Here is an 18,101-nt window from a genome sequence, read left to right as displayed (position 1 = left end):
ATTGAAGCAGGGAGGGAAAACGGCAGGTGAAAGGAATTACTAATTAAGGAGGAGCAAACAGGCCAGATCATGACACTTTCAGCTTAAAAGCATTTAAAGTTTATTCATAAAAAAAATTCAACACACAAGGAGCTGCGTAGCTAAAGGCATTCTTCCATAGTTCTGACCAATAAAAAAAGAAAAGAAAATGGCATAGACAAGGCGCTTTTTTTTTTGCTCCAAAAGAAAAACATGTCTTATTATGAAAGAAGAAGCCTAGTTTAACTTTAAATTTCTTCACAAGTTTATCAATAAAAAGTTTGAAGGTGGGGGAGTCATCAATTCCAATTCCAAGTTATTTATATTCATCTACCACCTAAATGACATTCCCCTTCACAGTGGACACTACTGCGGGGGTTTGAGGCACCTTCTTATGATTTAAAAACATGAACTTTGTCAGCATTAAGAAATAATTTAAGATTAATAAACTAATACTGTACAGCAACAAAGGCTTTCTGTAGGGAAAGAGATGACCCAAAGCACTAAATAATCGTATCATCAGCATAAAAATGCACATTAACGTCACAGAAATTTTGTTCAGCATTGTTGATGTACAACATAAATAGGAGGCCCAAAACAGATCCTCTTGGCACACCCTTGTGAGCGTTAACAAATTCCGAACAAAGCCCCTAAAATTTTATACACTGGTACCTGTTTTCTAGATAATTTGAAAACCAAGCAACAGCACGCTCTGACAATCCAATGAGAAGTAGCCTGCGTTTTAAAATATCATGGTCTACGGTGTCAAAAGCTTTTGAAAGATCAATAAAGAGTGAAGCACTGTACTGTTTTTTTATCAAGTGCTACAATTATATTATCACCAGAGGTGTCAAGTAACTAAGTACAAATGCTTCGTTACTGTACTTAAGTAAATTTTTTTGGTATCTATACTTTACTCCATTACTTATTTTTCTTCCTACTTCTGACTTCTACTCATTACATTTTCTATCTGTAGAAAATGTAATCTGTACTTTCTATTCCTTACATTTTTAAAACAAACGTTACTCTTTACTCATGGCTTGGGTTTAGTGTTTATAAATATTTATTTCACGCCATGTGCGCCATCCAATGCAGATCATTGGCGCCATCCACATCTAGTGAAAACTAGTGTCATTGGATGAGTCATACTGGACAAACACTCATTGGTTAGCTATTCATCAAATTTGTGCTGACGCAAAAGGAAATCATCAGAAGCAAGCAGTTGTTCTTCAAACTGCAAAGGTGAATTGTCTATGTCATGCTACAATGTCGGATTCAGAAAAAGATGTCGAAATGTCTGAAAAGTCGGACACAGGCGAGAGCGTATTGGGAGACGGAGACCAACAAGACCTCCCTCATCCTTGGCCTTATCTCAAAGAATTTTTCGAAATGGTTGTAAAATTGAGCTTTAAATTCATATAGTGGCATCTGTCTGTTTATTTTTTTTAAGGTTACTTACTTTTATACTTTAAGTAGTTTTTGGAGCACATGCCTTTTCACTTGAGTAAAGAGGTCAAGTTGATACTTCAACTTTTACCAGTTTTTTTTTAAAACTGCAGCATCTATATTTCTACTTAAGTAACAGATGTGTGTACTTTTGACATCACTGTTTATAACCTTCATAGTAGCAGTGATAGTGCTGTGTTTTTTTTTTGTTTTTTTTTCTGAAACCTGATATTTAGAAAGGATTTCATTTGAATGGAGGAACTCTTTCAATTGATCACAAACAAGAGACTCCAGAATTTTAAATAAAACACATACATTTGAAATTGGCCTATAATTAGTAAGAGCTGATGGATCACCTCCTTTTAATAAAAGAAGGACAAAAGCAGATTTCCAAATGGATGGGATGTCCTTGTTTTCCATTGAAATATTAAAAATAATGGACAGTGGCTCTGCTATGAAATAAGCCGCCAGTTTTAGAAAGTAAGGCTCAATCAAGTCAGGTCCAGGGGGCTTTCTGTGGTCTAATGTTCTTAAAGCTTTATGTACTTTGCTACAACTAAAAGGAGCAAAATTAAAGGCTCTCCACAAACCTTGGGAGATTATGCCCAAATATTTCTGGTAGCTGTTTTGAATCAAATAGAGAACCAGACAATAAAAAATGCTGGTTAAAATAATTCAAGATTTTAGTTCTATCTTAAACTGGGACTGAGTCTTTAAGTACAAATGTTGGAAAAATCTGTGAATTTTTATTAACAGAGATTTAATCACTGTCCAGAATTTCAGTGGATCGTTGAGGTTTTCAGTGGTCATGGACAAAAAGAATTCTGCTTTGGCCTTTTTAATAAGCAAAGTGCATTTATTTCGAAGCTGTCTAAAATATGACCAATCACTAGCAGAGTTACTTTGTTTTGCCTTGTCCCATTTTTTATTAATCTCATGAAGGCCATTTGCCAGATCTGGTGAAAACCGCAGATTTTGTCGCCCCTTTACTTGCATGAAAATGTCTCTGAAAAAAGTCCAAGCTACCTCTACATCTGGAATTAGATTTATATATTCCCAGTTCACCATAGACAAATCATATTGAAATAACAAGGGAGCTTATATAATGGTGTAAAACATGTTTTCCCTCCATCTAGATGATCTACATTTGGAGTTACTTTTTCTCCCTCATAATAAAAACCTTATTTAAAAACAGCATGATGTTTTTATTTGTTATTTGACAAATATTTAAATTCTTGATGTTCTAAAACGCTTGAGTATGCAAACACGAATAAAGATAAGAAATCATAAAGGGGGCAAACTCTTTCACATCATTGCTTTAAGAAAGAAGTATGGAGATAACAATGGCAAACAGGTGTAAGAAATCAGCTGAAGGGAGAGGAGCATTTTTCTAGAAAAAGTTAAACATTCACAAATAAACCCAGACTAAATTAACAGAAATATGACCTCCATGAGGTTATAATATTCCTCGTGGAGAGATTCAGATAAACCTCCTCACCCTTATTCTCAGTCGACTGTTCTGAGTAGAACGTAAACATGAACCTGAGCCAAAGGTTACCCAACCTAAGACCTCCACATTTTGACAGTCAATCTGAGGGTTGTGTTTACGTAGCCAAGTGTAACCCAGAACAACAGGGACCTGAGGTGATTAAATTTTCATAAAAAATAATTTCTCACAAGTTTACCCCCACTACAAGCCAGGCAGGTTACTGGAAACAGGAGATCTTGGGAGACAGAGTGGCTCAGCAGGGTTCTCCTCTCCTCTTCTGAGCCTGTCCTTACACCAGACAGGATCTCACTCAGTGTCCTTCTCCGCTGCAGTAGAGACAAAGGTTCAGCTAATGCTGTTGGTTCCTCTCCTCCTTGGACAAGCATGTGCATCCCAGCTGTATCAGTTAGGGATCTGGTGTTTGGGCCGGATCAGGAACAAACGCAGGTGCAGAGGGAGCGGGGCGAGGAGCAGGTCAAGGACTCACTGATATCAGAGCTCTCCGTTCTCTGCAATGTTCTGTGAGACGTTTATCTATCTGGGTGGCCAGGTCCTCCAGTTGCTTCAGGGTCTGAGGGTAGTCGTGGGTGAAAAGTTCATTCTTTATCATTTCATTAAGACCAGTAATAAAAAAGTTGATGAGAGCATCTTTATTGCAGGTATTCTCTGAAGATAACAGGTGAAAGTTGATAATATACTCAGCCACCGATCGTTCACCCTGTCTAAAAAAGTATGAGTATGGCTTCTTGGAAAATAGACCTACAGGCTCCAATCCTCAAGGTCCAGTGTCCTGCACCTTTTAGGTGTACCTGCACTTCACCTGAATCAAATGGTTGAATTAGTCCCTAGAGTGCAGCTAATTACCTGATTATTTGACTTAAGTGTGCTGAAGCAACTGCACATCTAAAAGGTGCAGTAAAACCAGATCGTGAGGAATGGAGTTGATGAACACTGCTTAAAGCAGAGGCAGAGTTCACATGTTAAACATGTAAGCTGCATGGGGAGTATAGCACATGCCAGTGATCTCTGGGCTGCTCTGGAATCCAGCTCTCCCACAGCTAAACTCTCTTCTGTTGCATTGTTTTATATAGAGCCCCCTGCTCAGGATGATAGCGTGCACATCTGCAGATTCTGAGGAGCAATTTAGACCAGAACATGTCCTGCTGCATTGGACCGAATCTAGATGGTAGCTGACACAATGGGACAGTGAAGGGCCTAATTATTGCCCCTATCATTTACATAATTACAATGTATTTTTCCAAGGCAGAGGCAGTATAGAAATTGTAAATTGTAGTGGACTCACTGTCTCTCCTTAGTGGAAGTCAGACTTAAATGGAGAGAGCCTGTAAGACTAGCTAGGCTCAGGCAAGAGGTCCCAGTCAGCCAGCCTCACAGGCTGCACATTCAATAGGATTTAAAAAGCCAACTATGTGCAGAAATAAGAGCTTTGCCCCTCAAATCATATGGAATTACAGTGCTGGATGCATATGGGGGGGAGCCAGTGGCAGGCACAAAAGCCTGCAGGAAGCAGCTATTTCTGTGTGTTTTATTAACCCAACCAAGCAATTTAATTCTTTTGTTCGGGGGAGTTCTACTTCATTGATTAACAAAAGCGGGGATATAATTTTTTCAGCCCCTTTTGAAAAGCCTGAAATGTCAAGCCTTTTAAAGGAGATTATTCTGCCTGTGTGTGATGAATAGAGCCCAGAGTAACCTTTTGTCTACAATTAAATATTCCAGCATAAATATAAAAGAAAATCAGAGATGGGGAAGATTGAGTCAGGAGAGATTGGAGAGGTAGATCCTCTGCCCGATAGTGGCAACAGCCTGGCTCTAATTAGATATGCTAGGCGGGCTGTGAGCAGTCACTCTCCACAGCACGCCGAGAGAGGAGGCAGCCTGAGAGAGGAGGACAGAGGAAAACTATCTGCTCATCTGTCTGTCCAGCGCCTTCCTCTGGGCATCCACCAGGTATTTCTGGAGACTTTGTTTTGTTTTGTTTTGCACTGTTATTTGTTTTGCCAGCATCTTAGCCAGGGGAGAGGAAGGGTTTAAAAGGCAATGCCTTCTGGGAACTGCATAAGTAGACAGAGCTGAATAAAGAAAAAAGTTGTGAGATTGTTTATGATTCTCAGGACTGATTAGGAATGACAATGGCATACTTTAGGGACAGTGATGTTTTTTTTTAATCTACTCAATAGGCAGACTGCAAGGCTGCTAGGAAGAGATGAAGAGGATGATATGAAGTTTTATTTTTTGCAGCGGTGCATTTGATTGTGTTCCTGGAGTCAGTTGGACTTGGCATTTATATAGTTCTCCTTTGAGACTGAGCTGTAGGTGGAAGTGTGGTGATCAGCATGCTTGTATGGAAAAGTGGGCATTCAGATGATATTTGTTAAAACATTTATTCGATAATATCAGAAAATAACTGCAGATGACCACAATCTCAGATATGGTTAAACTTTGTTTATTTTTTTTTTCGATAAAGTATTAGATTTTCTCATATATTATAACTGGATGTGTTAACTAATCTGCTGTCTAATATGTGCTGTGTCAGGTTTTGACCTCTGGTCAGTTAATTTTTTTCCCTAGCCAATCATTTTCCAGGATGAGTGCATTAGGGATTCATCTCTGACTGTAGCTGTGGGGCTACTTTTGGTCCTTCACATGACCTGTTCACACCCACTGAAAGTAGAAACATGGTTCATCTGTTCCTGAGAACAATTTATATAATGACTTTGTGTTTCTTTTCTGAGAGGTGGGGTTAATTCCCCATTCAGGAGCTTTCATTAGAAGTGAAAACTCTACAGAAAGAATAACTATAACTATCCATATCAATCAGCCTTATATTAGACAGTGATTTTCTTAAGAAGACAATGGATGAAAAGTTTTTTTTAATTTACATTTTTAATTTTACAACCTTGTAAACTTGTCATACATGGTAACAAAGTATTTTTAAAATCAAACTAATCAATACAAACATAAAAACAACATATTGTTTAATGCAAATATCCATTTGCTGCTTAATATGTTGTCTTTGTAGGTAAAATTAATTTTTTTATTTGCTCTTTGTGGTAACTGATGATGTAGATTTCTTTGACGAGATCATTTTTTATGAACGCAAGTGTCAGATGTTTTTTTTATTAAATAAGAGATGAAAAAAAATAGTTATTAGATATTCAACTAATCAATATATTTAGTCTTTTGTCTTATTCAGTTAAGGCATCAAAGCCAAGAACCCACCATTTTCTGCCTAAGAACAAATAGTTCATGAACAATAACATGAAGTCAAGGCATACAGGCTCTTGTGTCGACATAGAGATGGTCTTTTAATTTCTTAATTTTTCATTTGATTAAATTCAAAACAAGCATGGGTATCAAGGCTCTGCACAAGTTTCCACCTGTTCTGTTCAAGATGTGGTTAAAATTGGAGTGAGCAGGTTAGATTCCAGGGAAAACTAAAAATGGCATTTAAATCAGAAAAGTCCTCTACTTCACTGCAATTTCTCTAAAAGTTTGGACTCGTATTAGATTAAATGAGTAGTGAGTACAGATGTAATTTGTTAAAAGTTGCGCCTTTTAAAAATACATTAAAATCATAGCATCCTACTTTAGTAACTTCTAACATTTATGTTAATTTAAAAGAAAATGAAGACCAAACTACACAATTGCTTTCCTCTGATACCTGTGAACCAATGAAAGTCTGCTTCCATGTATGAGGAATTTAAAAAAATTCTTGACTTCACATTTTCATCAAGTTCCTCTAATTAAGCTTATTTAATGGTTAATCCAGTTAAGAGATTCTTAGTTGATTTTGCAAAATATGAAGTCACTCTTTTTTTACATTTTGAAGATAAATCAGTGACAACAGGCTGCCTTCTTACCAAGAAAAGGCACAACTGAAAATGATTGTACTGGAACTGTTGAAAATGTTATCTCTAACGTTTCCCATAGACGAGGTTCTTCTGAATGTAATCTCTAGACACTTTTAAAAATAGTTCTAAATTCAACTGTGTTGTTTTTTCAGCCTTTGTTGCAATTTTTTTTGAAGAATAGCTTTTATTTCTTATAAAGTCTTGCAATCCTTCTCTCTTTAAAGCAATTGTATTTTAAGATGTTAACAGTTCATCTTTAGATTCAGTTGAAACAGTGGGAAATCTATTTCAAACACACCTCTTTTAAGATGTCCAGTTATTTTTTCATATGATTGTATGTTCATATTGTTTAATGACTGTTGTAGTTTCGAATAGTAATTATATTTATTATCATAAGCATAGAGCATACTCTTTCAATGTGACCTTTTTGCAAACCAAAATATACTTATCAGAAGTTAGTAATAGAGCATGCAAACAGTAGTAAGTAAAACATCAAAAATATTACATAAAATAATCAATGAAATAATTGTTTTGCAGTTTAAATCTTCATTAACCATACCAAATCCACACTGCCTTTCAGTTTAATTAAAATATAAGTTTTAAAGACAATGAAGTTGACTAAAATGCTGTAAAGGTTTAGTTAATGTAATAAAACAAAAACAGTGGATGCAACAATGTGAGCCTGATCTACTAAACACAAAACATAGAACACATGATGGCAGTAAAAAATTGATTTCTCCTTAGTTCCTGTTTTACTTTGGAAAGTCCCGTTTCTTTTGCTGTGTGTTCTCTGTACTTCCTGTGTCCTCTTCCCTCTCTTTATAAGCTTTTCAGCCTCCTGTTTTGTATTTAGGCCCCATGTGTTTTCAATTTACAACATATCATCTCAAGCACTTTACAGAGACGACTAACCAAATCATACTGTACACACTGCATGAAAAGTGGGATTTTCGTCAATATACGGCACTGTAGATTGTCGTGGAACTTCAGGTTAGCGGCAGTTTACGGCAATTTGCAGGCTTCGACGAAAACTCCCGTAAATTGTCAGAAATTGACGTGGAATTTCTTAGGCAGTGTTCCCCCCATGCCTCCCCCCCATGGAATTCTAGGGGAGGCTTTAACATGTAAATGAACATGCTGTGAGCTATACAAATGCAAACCAGGGTTGCAGGGGGGGTTTTACCCCCCCTGCAACCCTGGGTAAGAAAATCTCTGATACAAAGAGATCAGGTATAGCCTCTTACATTTTAGCTTGAATTGATTTATTTAATTAAAGTATAGAGACCAAAACAGATCTTTAGCTGACAGAGCAATACATTTAGAGCAGTAATTATTTTTTTTTAAATTTGCATTTAAGATAAAAAATAAAATGTTGTCTGTCAATATGCTCAATTCACAATTACTTAAGTGGAAAAGTTTCAAGAAATGATTCTGAGATGATTCACTTTATAACATGGCGCATTATCCTGTTGGAAGTAGCCATCAGAAGATTGGTACACTGTGGTCATAAGGACATAGGTCAGCATGCTAAATTGGTATTAAGTGGCCCAAAGTGTGGCAATAAATATCCCCCAAATAGATGGTAGAAATAGATCAGGCTCAGTATAGCCTAATTATAGACTCTTACATTTTAGCTTGAATTGATTTATTTAATTAAAGTACGCTAGATTACTGTGTATGCAAATGTTATGTAAAAAAAAAATACACAAAATAATTTACTTCAAAAATTAGTTTTAATCAGAATCAGTTGGCTGTAATGGTTAATTTTTTTTTTTAGATTTCCACTTTTTTTTTTTTTTGTTATTGAATATATAAGAAAACAATAACAATCTCAAATAACAAGTCAATAACAAATATTTCAATACAAGAAGAATATCACAACTCCTGCTTTTGAAAAATAAAATTAAATGCACAGGCTGGAAAAAAGTATAAAATAAAATAAAATAAAATAAATAAAAATAAATAAAATAATAATAGTAGTTAAAGTAAATTAATCAGTGGGGACTACCAACTGAAATTCTTCAATTAACTCAAACAATTTAATTGCATTTAAATTCTGCATCTTTCTCAGACATCTTTTGAAAAGGGAAAGTTCATTTTTGAGAGCAGAGATTGAGAGGGAGCATTTTGCATAGCGACATTTATGGATATAATACTTTGTTACAATTATTAGAATATTAATTAAAAATTCCAAATTTTTTTTCTTTAATGGATAAACCGAATTAAATGTTTTGCCAGGAAATAAAATCTAAATTTATTGTTTTAGAAGACAGAAAGGTTCGAAGTTGATCCCATAAGTTTAATACTTCTTTACATTCATAAAAAAGATGTTTAGTTGTTTCCAATTGAGTTGTACAAAAGCCACAATTCTCAACATTAAACTTAAATCTCTCTCTTAAAAACTCATTTGAAGGATATATGTTATTTATTATTTTAAATTGTAATTCTTTATATTTAGGAGGAATTGGGAATTTCAAATAATTTGTCCTAATTTTGACTATCATAGATTTCTTAAAATTTTGTAAGAGAGCTGTGCTTTTTGTTCTTCCTGGGTACATATTATTTATAGAATATTGATTCAAAAACTTGTTGTTGCATTTATTATCTCTAATGTCCACCTGCTCAAATTCAATCTTATGGAGACAAACAATTGCAATTGCAAACAATTTATAGGTGCATTACCGCCACCTTCCAGAATGGAGCGACGCGAGCTCTTCTCGCGAGTCCTTCCGTATAACAATGACGTCGTATGTGATTGGAGGAGCCTGATGAGCCTTCGGCCCCATCGTCCAATCACGTGTGAGCTTTTGTGCACTACGACTTCTCGCGAGACCAGCATATTAGCAGACATGTTTGTGTTACTATACTCAGAAGAGCTTCATCTCCAGTTACCGTGTTTGTATTTTGTTGTTACGTGAACAATGGCTGCACGACGTCTCGCGTTCAACTCGCCTCCAACTGCTCTTAGTCCACAACTTTCGGCCAGCCCGCAGACTGACGAGAAGAAACTGCTGATTGCTATCAGCGGACTGTCTCGTCAGCTTGCCCAACATACTGCCGACATGAATGAGCGCCTCACTCAGCTGGAGAATTCGATGCACTCCAGGTTGTAGTCCATAGAGGACAAGATGGCGGCTCTGCAGTTAGGGTGGCCATTTCTATAGCACCAAAAAGGAGGACATTGTGCGGCATATCAATAAATTACTAAGGTGTACATAAGAATCGGGTAAAGTCACATTTATAGCACAATTCTTAGTAGTTTAAAGAGGATGCTTGTGTAGCTGAATAGAACAAAATATTAAAGAAATGTAAAAAAGAATTGGTTCCCAGCATTTGTATTTATTTAATACATTGTGGTGTTTAAAAAGTGACCATTTTTTTAACACAATTAATTTGCGCAGAACTGCTGCAATTGATCATAAAGCAGTTGTTTGGAAAAGAAGCTCGAGAAAGAGCTAGAGAATAGGACGATGCAAACTGCAAAAAGTGGCTGGAAAAGAGGAATTCATGACATGGCTGCAGCCTGTCGAGAGTAAAGATGATTTCACCATGTTCTCTATCTATCCATATCTATCTATATATCTATCTATCCATATCTATCTATCTATCTATCTATCTATCTATCTATCTATCTATCTATCTATCTATCTATCTATCTATCTATCTATCTATCTATCTATCTATCTATCTATCTATCTATCTATCTATCTATCTATCTATCTATCTATCTATCTATCTATATATATATATATATATATATATATATATATATATATATATATATATATATATATATATATATATATATATATATATATATATATATATATATAAACTTGAGTCATGGAACTGTGCTTACAGCTCCTTATTTCATGTAAACTAATAACTTGTGTACATGATACTTGTTGATGGCATTAAAATTATTTCTAATAGCATTAAAAGAGCATTAAATTAGAGCTCCTCATTCCTGTATAAAACCTGTGAACGCTTAATTTAATCTGACATATTAAAAAAATCCCCATCATCATCCAGCAGATGTTCAGTTTCTGCCCAAATATTTTCTTTCTGTTGCCGATTTTTGTAACAGGGATAACTAGGATCATACATAGTTTGTATGAACTCTGTTTATTCTCTGCTTCCAAACTCATCATCTCTTCATCCATTCCTGCAATAAGAATTTTCTTTTAAAGTTGTGAGATTCACTCTAGAATCTCACAACTTCTTCCTGGTCTGTTGAAGCACCAATAGTCTGCATCCAATTATTTAATTAATTGCTCTTAGTTTTTGGGAATATATACAAACTATGCTCTAATTTCTAGATACCGATCTGTTTTTACTATAATTTAATTTGACAAACCGGGTCTTCTCTACATTCTTTTTTCTGTTTGGTGCGATTGCAATAGCGGGTCTTGATCTGGACGGACCGGAGGGGAGCAAAAAATAGCTCAGCTCCGTATTTTGACGGTGAAGGACGGAGAAGACGTACGTGGGCGGTGACGAGCGGAGGATGTGGAACAGCTCTCATTGATTTACATGACAGACAAGTACTCCGTACGTGAGCGGGGCGGAGCGCTGACGGAGTATGTGGAATCTGGGGGTAAAGGAGGACAAATACATGTCCGGCTGGGTGCAGCGCCGGACGCCGGACAGTGCAATGAAAATCCGGACTGTCCGCCCTAAAGCCGGACATCTGGCCACCCTATCTGCAGTCGAGCAACTTTGCGGGATATACGAACTCGAGGAAGAGAAGACGGGTGCACAACGCCACGCTAGCGGTAAATATATGTTCGATTACTGGTAGCTATGCTAAAAGCAGCCTAGCTTAGCTAGGCAAGCTAAAGACAACCTAGCCTAGCTAGGTAAGCTAAAAGCAGCCTAGCCTAAAGCTTTATTAAAGTGTATTTTTTGTGATTCACAGGAAGCATTATGCCGTCTTAACAACTCGGAGACTAATTGCAGGCGCTATGAACCGGGGCAGGGGTAAGGTTTAAAGAATATGCTTTCATTCAGCGGTAAAAGGACATGGATACGGATGGATACCGACCATAGCTGTACTTTTTTTTTTTTTTCACAGACTACAGTCGCCTCACAATGAGGCGGTGACCTCCTATTTGCTCGGATTTGCACGATGTTGATAAAGACGACATTGTGTGTAAGTGACTTGTTTTAATGTTTTCTCCTTCCTTGTTACTGTGACTTGCGTTTGATTTTTTTTTTTTATTCATACCACTCTCATTTAATTGTTTTCCAGCTGCCTGTAAGACGTATTATGAGACGGTATGCAGGAGCTTCAGATACACGCTGCTAGCCAGCACGCTGCGTGCGGAGGCCGCCAGGCTATCTGCTCGGAGTCGGGCCAGAAGAAAGAGGGTAAGACTTTATTTGGTGACTATTTTTCAGGTGCATTGATAGATGTGTTGTGTCCATATGCAGTGCGCTGATTCATTGTTTTTTTTTCAGCTGCTGAAGGCGAGGCAGAGTGTGCTATCAGATGAGGAAGTGGAACTCTGTAAGTCCGCCACCGTCGACCTCATGTCCGACGAAGAAGATGGCGTCGTCGGCGGTGTCTCTGGATGGATTGTACGGTCGCCGCCATTTCGTAGGCCGGATCTCACTGAACTCTGTGTTAAGCTGCAGTCCCGGTTAGAAGCGATGCCGAAGTACAGGGCCACGCACAGTATGCGTCTGCACATCGGACCTGCCTCGGAGGGAATGCTGCCTGTTACCTCCAACCCCGAGGAAGCAAACGGACCGTTCACGGAGTTGTAATTTTTAGATACGCATGTGTTTGGATATGCGTTGTATATAGTTGTGTGTGTGTTTTAATAAAGCTCTTTCTTTGCATAAACAGCTTCCTGGCAAATCTTCATTTCCTGTATAAATTAATTCATGTCCTTGATGGTAACATAATAATTGTGTAGTAGTGTAGGATAACATAAATACACAGCATATGAATGAATAAATATATGAATGAATAAATATATGAATATATATATATGAATATATATATATATGAATGAATAAATATATATATATATATATATGAATAAATATATATATGTAAATATATATATGCCAACCAATCACGAGCGACTTTACTTGTTTAAAAAGAAGTGGTTCCGTCCAATACTCAGTAAGAAAATTAAAGCCTGGCGTGGCCACGTGTGGTTTTGCTGCCAATCACGAGCGATTTCATTTGTTTGAGAATAGTGGTTTCAGCCAATATTGAGTAGGTTATTCAAGCCAGACCTGGCCAGCCGCGCGGGTTTGCTGCATTCATATGCTAATTAGGGCCATTAGTACAGCTGATCGCTCTCCACATACGTCAGAGTCCGTTTCCGACAATTTGTGGCACGACAAACGCGGACAAGCACGGGTTGCAAATTGTCGGAAACTGACGAAAATCAGGCAGATCTGCGGGAGTTTACGGGGGTTTACGGGGACGAAAATCTCACTTTTCATGCAGTGACAGTCAGATTGATTCAAAGTTTTCTATCTAAAGAAAACCAGTTGATTAATTACATTGACTCGTTGATTTGAAGGCAATCCCTCACACCAAGCATGCTTGTAGCGACAGCGGAGAGGAAAAACTCCCTTTTAACAGGATGAAACCTCCAGCAGAACCAGGCTCAGTGTGAGCGGACATCTGCTGAGACCGAATGGGGTTTAAGGAGACGCTTGGTCTCTTTTTTCACTGATGAACTCTCAACAGTATCTATTACTTTCTGTTTCTCTGCACAGGAAACTGCAATCACCTTGTTGCAAAGAAAAAGAAAAATCAAGAATGTCACTCAGACCAATACCAGCTGATCTTAAGTGCCGTCCACTTTGTGACAGTACTTTGCGTTTATTTGCATATAACCCAGACAGCTCTAATCCGATCACTCAGGACAGATTTCGGGGCTATAGTGAAAGATCGTTGTTGATTAGTTTTGTAATTCCTGCCTGTGACCTTTTTTGAGCACCAGTGTGTTTCTGGATTAACGGTTACATTTTCTGGATTTGTTGATTTGAGATTTTGGACTCACTTCTATGTAGGCATTGGTTTGCTTTAGAAAATTATTTTCTACAATTTAAATCTTTACTTTCACCCCCTCTATGTTTGCACATCCCCCCCCCCCCTGCCTCATTATTGATTTATATTATCAATAATGTTAACTATTTAAGCTGCATAATCCAAAAATAATTTGAAAGAAAGACTCCTAATGCTATTGACTCCTCATTTAAAAAGATTTGTTTCATTTTTTTTAAATAATTTTTTGTTATATACTTTTGACAAGGACATTGGCTGTGACACTTTTAACTTCTCTACTTTTCACATTCAAGTTTAATGTTTTTTTTTCTCGGCTCAAATTCTTTCAGCTATTAGTTTTTTGCCATTTGAAAACAAACAAACACAAAACTTCACAAAAAAAGAATCACAAATATTTCTGCTGAAAAAAAGTACTTATCATTTTTCTTCTGATAACTGTATGTATTTCTCTGCCCTTATGAGTAATAAAACATGTCAAGGGCATGCATGGACTGTCACAGCTCAAACACATATACATAAATCTTATGTCGCCTCCATCCCAGCAGCCTGTTTCATCCCAGAGGGCTTTATCAGAGCAATGTGGAGGACTGATTGGAGGCGACAGCAGTAATGAGTGCAGGTCAGGAGGTCGCAGCCCTGTTATGATAAGTAAACTGTGAGGTCACACGTTAAACGGTAGGCGCCTCTGATGGCTGATGATACCTGATAAGAGCAGCTGAATAATGTTTTGTTATTTTAGAAGCTGGAATAAAAATTCATTCAAAAATGGAATATGATTTTTTGGAACGTTCTTCAGATGTTGAACTCTGGATGACCACAGACCACTACTTTATTTAATTTATTTAGGTAATTCTTATTATTTGTAATGCAGCATAATTCTTGAATGACAATTAATCTTGTTTCTTTTTTACTTTAGAAGTAGCCAGAATTTAAGCTGAAGATCACTTGAGGTCTTGCTTGTTTTAAACTGGTCCTTCATTCTGGTGTTTTCTAAAGCTTTTTACATGCATTTTAACTTAAAACTTGAAATTTTAACTTTAACTTGTAACCTGGTTATTTGACACACACATACACCATGAAAAAATACTCAGAAATCATTATCTTATATTCTTGTTGTTTCAAAATAACTCTCAGTGATAACGAGAAAGTCTAGCAGATTGCAAGTTATTATTCAGGCAGCATTTTAAAGATTAAACGTTTTCACATTTTGCTGCTTTAAAACCAAAACATGTTGTGTTTTATCAAGACCTTTGTTTGTAAGGAACCAATATGGCAAAGTGCCCATTGGTTAAGTTGAAATTAAAATGTTCACATCAGTCCACAAAAGTTTACCACAAACATAACTTTTGCTGCAGTTATAGTTGTACATGTTTGTAAATCTATTGGAGTATGTACCTGCCGCTTATTTTTTTTTCTAATTTTTCTTTGGATGAGAACTCCAGCATTGTTAGACCTGTTGGGGAAGTGGTGGCCTAGTGGTTAGGGCATAGAGCATGGAATCCTGAGGTTCTGAGTTTAAGCCCCACTCCCACAGACTGCCACTCTGGCTCTCTGAGCGAAACCCTTAACCCCACATTCCCTGGGCACTGCACAATGGCAGCCCACTGCTCCCCAAGGGGATGGGTTAAATGCAGAGATAAATTTCTCCAATGTGAGATCAATAAAGTTTAATTATAATAAATGTATTTATTATTCCATGAAAAGCATCAATGACGTTACATTTTAAGTCTGCTAAAAGCCCTCTGGTAAGCTTAATTAGATTCAGGTCCAGAATTTTCTCTTCAGACACATGAATGTAAATCACCTCACTGTAGCTCTGGCTGCATCAAAAGATTTTTGTCCTATTGGAAAATATCTCTACCTCCAGCCTGTTAAGGTAAAGCATTCCTACAGCATGATGTGGACACCACTGTGTTTCACTGTGGAGAGCGTTTGTTCTACAGTGCACAGTTCGAGTACAGTGCACACTCACTTTGCATCTAAGTAAGAGGTTGTTTTTTTTAACATCTGACCAGAACACCTTCTTTTACAGTATTGCTGAGTCCCCTACACAGCTGGAGTTTTATTAAATACCTTTAATTTCCTTTTTTCCAAATGGCTTTATGCTGCTGCTCTTCCATTAAAATTAGATTTGAGCAAATTAAGAACAATTGTCCTGCCAACATATCTTTGCACCTGAAATGCATTTTATTTTGAGAAATAAGAAATTTGAATATCAATGTGGTTTTAAGTTTTGTTATTCTTAAAAAATTGAAAATCTAAATGGTACATTTAATATACAGTTTGTTATCTTTATAAATAGATCGTACATTTTTTAGCTATGTCAAGAAATTGACCAACATTGCATTAAAGATTTGTGTTGACATGACAAAGGAAAAAAAAAACTTCAAGAATTTTCATGGTAAATACTTTTGCAAGTCAATAAATGAGCATTTCCCATTCATAAAAAAAAAAAACTATGTTATGTTTAACTGTTTCTGAAAAGTTAAAGAAACACAAGAAAGCTGTTCTTCACCTCCAAAGATTTGCAAGCAGTTGTGTGGAAAAGCAGCTGGTCACACAGCAGTAGATGGACAGAAATCTACAGAGACATAGAGCACATTTACAAATCTGGCATAATGCTGATTTCTACTTTTCCTAAAGAAGACTGCTTGGTTGGCAGAAAGGAAACAAGAATTATTCAATCAGCTCTCCCACCACATCCAGATTTGACTGCAGCCACATAAAGCTGACCACCTAATCCTTTTATCAAACCCTCCGATGGAGTACTCGTGTTGGAAATGCCTGCAGAGAGAAATAATATTAAGGTCATTTCTATCTGTGGTTTACTTTATCCTTTAAAAATAACCCTTGCTTTCCATTTTTTTATCTTGAGACAATAATTACTTCAAGATTGGGGATGGGAAACTGACTGCTTATTATAAATGCTTCCTGCCAACTGAGGAGAATCTCTGCCCTTATCTAAAACAACTATAATAAATGAAATAAGACATATATTAAAATACAGCATTTGTAGAAAGATTGTGTGCCTTGTTCAAACAGGTGAGAGGCAGAGTACGATGTGGGGAATGTGGTGATGACAGGTCCCAATAAAATTAAATGATAGGGTGCTTAGGGAGCTGCTTGGATTGCTTTACAGCTTTCTGTCTCAAGCTGCCTAGTTCTTGAAGAGAGCATTTCTATATCATCTATACCCTGTGTTGAATAAAATGTATTTCATCAATGTTAAATGTTTACTCTTTATTTCTAACTGGTGAGTTTGGAAATATGCTAAAGAAAAAAAAACTATTATTTTTACTAATCCTTTAGGACAGGGTTTGGGTTTGGACAAAACATTTATTTTACTAACGGCCGTTATGCCTCTTTTGCTCTAATTAGGGGTGCAAGTCATTTAGTTTCCGTCTGTAACATGGTAATTTAATACTTGACTTGTTCTCCAAGATGATAATGATTCACCATGTGTCAACTTGACCCTATTTTACACATAAGGTTTTAGACACATTTTCTATAAAGTTATTATAATCCACTGTTTTAACCTTTATTGTGAATACAGTAAATATTATCTACCACCAAGAGGTTGCCTATTTTACTGAATCTCAAGAAATGCTAATTTCAATTAAAAATTAAATGGAAATAGAAACATGTACCCCCTTTTATAGGTCAGTTTAAAAAGTAAAACACATATACAGTTTTGATATACACAGAATATTATACATGTTGATATTTATATTCTGTTGATTATTGTGTAAAGCTAAAGGAAACAAAAAATATTATTTCCCAGATATTTAGACTATCACATAAGATCTTTTTTTTTTTTATCCTGTTATTTTTGGCTCAACAATGGGTCAGACTGCTGACCTGACAGTTTTGGAGTAAGCTTGGGGTTTATTATGTATTAAAATAAATTGATGTAAAATTGAAAGGAGGGGGAAAAAAGTGCTTAAAAATGTGACTTACACAAAACTTCCCTGAAAATAATGCTACCATGGAAAGCATGTTGGCATTAAATATTATTAATGAACAGTTATTTTCCAGGCTCAAATTTTAATTGAACTTTAATGCGTCAAATTGAAGAAAAAAACTTTGAACAATACTTTTTTGTTAAATATTTGGCACACTTTAAAGCTATTAGGATTTTTGTGATCAGGGTTTAAACCAAAGCAGTTAGAAAAAGAAACCTGTTCTCTTAACCTGGAATATCATTGTTCTATAAAAACATGGTCTTTAAAGGCCTGCTTTT

The sequence above is a fragment of the Cyprinodon tularosa genome, unplaced genomic scaffold, assembly GCF_016077235.1.
Source record: "Cyprinodon tularosa strain WSP-4 unplaced genomic scaffold, ASM1607723v1 ctg35, whole genome shotgun sequence".
NCBI classification, from domain to species: Eukaryota; Metazoa; Chordata; class Actinopteri; order Cyprinodontiformes; family Cyprinodontidae; genus Cyprinodon; species Cyprinodon tularosa.
The sequence above is the reverse complement of the archived record's forward strand: the minus strand, read 5'-3'. Positions refer to the sequence as shown.